Source organism: Pristiophorus japonicus, chromosome 13 (assembly GCF_044704955.1).
Source record: "Pristiophorus japonicus isolate sPriJap1 chromosome 13, sPriJap1.hap1, whole genome shotgun sequence".
Taxonomy (NCBI): Eukaryota; Metazoa; Chordata; class Chondrichthyes; family Pristiophoridae; genus Pristiophorus; species Pristiophorus japonicus.
The window spans coordinates 61304410-61310409 of NC_091989.1; the positions used below are offsets into that span (position 1 = coordinate 61304410).

At 42.1% G+C, this 6000-nt stretch overlaps 1 protein-coding gene across 12 annotated transcripts in view; it reads right to left on the bottom strand.

Annotated features, from left to right (window-relative positions):
* Positions 1–6000, bottom strand: part of eps8a (EGFR pathway substrate 8a, signaling adaptor) — a 245891-nt gene that overhangs the window by 211996 nt on the left and 27895 nt on the right. Inside the window, exon 1 of one of the 12 annotated variants that reach the window (XM_070897559.1) lies at positions 3082–3100. The exons of the other annotated variants lie outside the window; for them this stretch is intronic. The gene's annotated coding sequence lies outside the window, so the exon portion shown is untranslated. Of the gene's footprint in view, positions 1–3081; positions 3101–6000 lie in introns of those variants that run through there. 12 annotated transcript variants of the gene reach the window in all.

Consider the following 6000-nt stretch of genomic DNA (forward strand, 5'->3'; position numbering starts at 1 on the left):
TGATTAGTTGAAAAGGCACGCTGTTGCTTGTCCTGTTCACACAGGCCACAGATCCCCTGTAGAGGGCGCCGCACTGTATCAAACTCCCGATGACCGTATATTGCCCCACAGAAGCCCATGAATAGACTGTGGGCAGCTGTAAGTGTAATGAATGGCGAGCACCATTCATCCGCCGCTGATATCAAAAAGGACAAATTAGAGTTTGCATAGTCCAATACATGTTCCAACACCCCGGTTCAGGAAGAAATGGTTAATTCGACAAGAATTTTAAAGGATTCCATGCAAAAACAGTTAAGAGTTCCATAACAGCAGAAGCTATGTGCAAAGGCACTTGCATTTTGTGCAGATATTTTGGATTCATAGATTGCTATGATTCAGCTGCAACATCTTGTATCCCTGGCAAAAACTCACATCTTCAGGGACTTATATATTTGAACCCCTAGGTCTCATTATTCTTCCACACCTTTCAAATGTCTTCCCACTAAATGAAAACGCTCATTCCTTGTTTTTGCTCCCAAAATGTATTACCTCACAGAAGCCCACAAAATTGCATCTGCCAGTCTAATCCACTCACTGGTTTTCTTGAAATCTTCCACAGTCCTCCTTCCCGTTTGTCAAACACCTTACTTGACTCATCAACACACTTTGAGAATGAGTGCTCTAAGATACAGCTTCAGGACAATGAGGCACTAAAGAGACAAATCCAACAAATAGGAAAACAGTCATGGTGGGAGATAAGGATATACTGCATGCTAGCATCAATGTACTGCTTGTTATCTGAATCTTTAATTGTCACTCAGATTGTGGTACTGGGAATTTTGCTCATTTTAGTGTTGGCTTAGAGGGGTTATGAAACACTTACCAGCTTGCATTTATATAGTGCCTTTAAAAGTAGTAAAATGTCCCAAAGCACTTCACGAGCATTATCATGAGCTACACAAGGAGATATTAGGCCAGATAACAAAGTTTGGTCAAAGCGATAGGTTTTAATGAGTGTCTGAAAAGGAGGAGAGGTGTACATGCGGAGAGGTTTAGGGAGGGAACTCCAGAGCTTAGGGCTACAGCAGCTGAAGGCACGTCCTCCAAGTTTGGAGGGATTAAAATCAGGGATGCTCAAGAGGCCAGAATTGGAGGAGCAGAGAGATCTGGAGAAGGTTACAGAGATAGGGAAGGTGAGGTCATGGAAGATTTGAAAACAACAATGAGAATATTAAAATCGAGGCATTCCCCAACCGGGAGCCAATGTAGTGAGCACATGGATGATAGGTAAACAGGACTTGGTACAAGTTTGGATTCAAGCAGCAGAGTTTTGGATGAGCTTATGTTTCTGAAGGGTGAAAGATGGGAGGCAGGCCAGGAGCGCAGTGGACTAGTCATGTCTAGAGATCACATAGGCATGTATGAGTGATTCAGAAACATTAAGTAGATAGACATGAAATGGCAGCTTTATTAAGGAAATTTTAAGTGATAACAGCGATTCAAGAATATGCATATGCCACAGAGTCATAAGGACAGAGACATAAATTAAAGAGCACGATCAGAACAAAACAGCAGATTTGATCAACACCGAGAATGCTGCGCGGCTAGTTAAAGACTCGGACACGGTAACGCCAACCTTTATTCTGTTAATTGTTGCTTGAATACGGTATATGAACATAAGAAATAAGAACAGGAGTAGGCCATACGGCCCCTTGAGACTGTTCCGCCACTCAATAAGATCATGGACTCAGTTCCACTTCCCTGCCCGCTCCCCTTATCCCCTTATCATTTAAGAAACTGTCTATTTCTGTCTCAGCTCTGAGGCAGCGAATTCCACAGATTTACAACCCTCAGAAGAAATTTCTCCTCATCGCTGTCTTAAATGGCAGCCCCTTATTCTAAGATCATGCCCTCTCGTTCTAGTCTCCCCTATCAGTGGAAACATCCTCGCTGCATCCATCTTGGCAAGCCCCCTCATTATCTTATATGTTTTGATAAGATCACCTCTCATTCTTCTGAATTCCAATGAGTACAGACCCAACCTACTCAACCTTTCCTCATTAGTCAACACCCTCATCTCTGGAATCAACCGAGTGAACCTTTTCTGAACTGCCTCCAAAGCAAGAATATCCTTTTGTAAATATGGAAACCATATGTGTGATTCAGCTAATGTTACAATAAAGCCTTGTTAGACCCAATTGGGATTGCCAAGCTGAATCATTGATGGTTCAGGCAGAGCGCCCAGGAGGGGACCAATGTTCCCCCCAAGGTGTGCATCAATCGGGAGGTACTGCGCAGGCCGCTTATAAGCTGTTGTCGCAGGAAGATACCGCGCGTATCTATTTAAAGGGACCACACACGATGAAAAAAATTAGAGGGAACATTGGAGGAGACCCACAGTGCCCTATGCACAAATCATATATACATCTATACTTTCATGCATACATAGAGAACACAAGTGTCCCAGTACTGACCTCTGGAATACACTACTTCCAACCCTTCTCCAATCCAGAAAGCACCCCTTTACCCTACCTCTAGGTTTCCTGTCATCTAACCAACTTTTGATCAATGCTACTGTGTTGCCTCTTGTACAATGCACTTGATTTGTTTTTAATGTTCTGCTCTGTAATCAAAAATGACACATCTGGCTTAAATGAAGTTACTTGAATCAATAACAGTATCTTTTCCTGACACTGTAAATTGACCTTTCCAAACTTGGACAAAAATGAATATTTGGTACAGAACCAGGAGTAAAACTTGAACATACATTAAAGTTGCTTCCAAGTCACACCTTCAGCTGCAAGTACACAACAAAAATTTAGATCTGATCCACTGTATACAAGTGGCTAGGACAAGAGATTCTACAGATTAAATTTAATTGACCTTAAATGCAGTACATTGCAAACAGTGATTATTACATATACACACACCTAAATATAAAATGTAAACATAATTTGAATGCATACCCATCAACAAAGCCAGGGATAACAAATAATAGCAACTTTAAAATATTAAAACATCTCTTCGTTTGAGCCAATACAAAAATTAGCAACATTCAAAAACTGCGCCAAAAATTCTGCCTTTTACAAACAAATACATTACCTTTGATTCAACTCTGTCATTTGTAACAGTGGTTAAATCCTTTTAAACTATTATTTCTTCCACATTTCATCAAATTCCTCTCCTTAGACAAGCAAGCATAGAGGCAAATGTTTTCAATTCGACGGAGCACACTCCCAATCTAAAGACATCAGCAGGTAGCTTTGTCAGTGACAAACTACAACACTGGCTAATGTCAGGAAGAGGTTATCTGTGGATTATCATTGACGCTATTAATGAGCAACTCTGTACAAGCAGTTGCTAAACCCTCTAATTAATCTCTCATATACAGAGAAAGGTCCAAGGAGCTGAAACCACCCCACAGCATATTTTAAGTCAGCAGCTACAACCACATGCCAGGCTGAATGGTGTGTCACCTCGGCAACCAAGTGAAACAAAGATGGAGGTCAATTTAGAATTTGTCTCAAGCAGAAGATATAGCACCACTAAATACATGTAACATGATTAGCAGCAATCATCTCACTCAGTAGCCAAAAACAGATCAGTGAAAGAATCACTGGGAGTTAGATCCACATTGTCTTTGTCAGTGTTTACCACTTTTGAAGGAAAAGTGAAAGTCTGGGAATTTGAATGCAATCTTTTAAAAAATTTATTCACGGGATGTGGGCATCGCTGGCAAGGCCAGCATTTACTGCCTATCCATAATTGCCCTCGAGAAGGTGAGGCTTAAAGCTTAGCCTTCAATAATTTCCCTGCAATTACACATGAATAAATACTTGACTGTAAAAAGCTACCTTATCGTTCTAATTCAATGACAAAACAAACATCCGCTGTGACTGATAAATTGGTTTTGTCACTTTCAATCATGCCAAGAACCTCCCTTGACGGCTATCAATTCAGACGTTTATTATCAAGGCTATACACCTTGCTCGTAAATATCAGTAGCTCGATAAATCTAACCACACACAAAAGAACTTCAGAGTCTTCAAGTCAAGATAAAGATGACAAATCTTAATGAACCAATCATTTATTTTCTTTCAATTCAAATCAAGTTTTCTACAGTACTATTTTAACAAAACTCCAGCCAGTCGTTCAATGAACCTTCTGGGATCTATTTCCTCATGTACTACGCCAAAATTAATGGAATTTTTTTAACAGCTAAAATATGCACTTTGCAATTTCCAAACATACTGGAAATGTTTCAGTGATCACTTGTTCTGATATCAAATCTCATGACACTAAGAAGCTCTCAAGCTGACAATAGCCCCATGTGGTTTTACCAACCCCCATCTTGGATCTTCAGTTTGTGCTAAGATTTAGTAACCATATCTACACTAATTTTAGAATGATACATAAACAATCCATAAACCATCAGCAGTTTCAACGACAGCAGTTAAGCAGCTTTTCACCATATAGATTAATGACTTGGATGAAGGAACAGAGAGTTGTCAAGTTTGCAGACAAAACTGAGTTAGGAGGCACAGTAGGTTGTGTGGTTGGGAGAAAGAAGTTACAAAAGGGACATAGACTGAGTGAATGGGCAAAACTATGGCAGATGCAGTTCAATGAGAAAGTGTGAGGGCATCTACTCTGGATAAGAAAAAGACAAGTGGGAATATTTTCTTAATGGCGAGTGCTGGAATGAATGAGGAGCAAAGGGAATTGTGTGTAAAAGCTTGTGCACAAGTCCAAAAAGCAAATCAAAAAGGCTATGAAATGTTGCCCTTTATAAAAGGGAAAGATGTTATGCTTCAGTTGTACAGAGGCTTTGTCAGAGCCATCTGGAGTACTATGTTCAGTTTTGGGCACCGAACCTCAGGATGCAGTGCAGATTCACCAAAATTATACCGGGACTGAAAGAGTTAAATTAAAGACAGGTTGCAGAAACTTGGCTTGTATTACTTTTAGAGTCTATAGTTTCTCACAGTTAGGCACAAGTCAGCTATGTGTGGTTAAAAACTGTGTCACCACTGAAATTATTTTATCACTATTAGTAATTGAACAAACAGACTGGTCCACCAGTTTTTATACTGAGGACTAAAAACTGGAACATATCAAACTAACTAGCATCTGCCCTTCTTCACCAAACAACTCTACATAAGTAATTATTATGATGATTTATGTTGCAGATTTTAAAAGAACACGGAGTACCTTTAAAGGGAGAGATATCCAGGAGGTATAAAACCCAAAAAACAGATCTAAGACAATTGCAACAAAGTCTCAATATTAAAGCGATGTAACTATTTGTACTGCACTTTTTTTGCGCATGCGTCTATCCATCCCTCTTCCCCCCCCCCCCCAAACCCCAAACCCAATGCCGCGTCGGTCAAGCTCCGCGCGCACCCCGAATCATTCACTCCACGGCAGTGCCGAGAAGCAGGACCCAAGGCCCGAGACTGCCAACCTGATCTCGGCAGTGGGCAAAGAGCAGCCGAGAGTCAGAGAGAGGGGGAGAAGGAGAGAGAGAGGGGGAGAAGGAGAGAGAGAGGGGGAGAAGGAGAGAGAGAGGGGGAGAAGGAGAGAGAGAGGGGGAGAAGGAGAGAGAGAGGGGGAGAAGGAGAGAGAGAGGGGGAGAAGGAGAGAGAGAGGGGGAGAAGGAGAGAGAGAGGGGGAGAAGGAGAGAGAGAGGGGGAGAAGGAGAGAGAGAGGGGGAGAAGGAGAGAGAGAGGGGGAGAAGGAGAGAGAGAGGGGGAGAAGGAGAGAGAGAGGGGGAGAAGGAGAGAGAGAGGGGGAGAAGGAGAGAGAGAGGGGGAGAAGGGAGAGAGAGAGGGGGAGAAGGGAGAGAGAGAGGGGGAGAAGGAGAGAGAGAGTCTCTCTCTCTCTCTTTTCTTCTCTTTTCCCTTCCTCCTTCTCTCTCTCTTTTTCTCCGTCTCTCTCTCTTTTTCTCCCCACCACACACACACATCACACACACCCCCCCCCCCCCGTCTTCTTCTTTCCCCTCCTCTCTCACACCTCTCT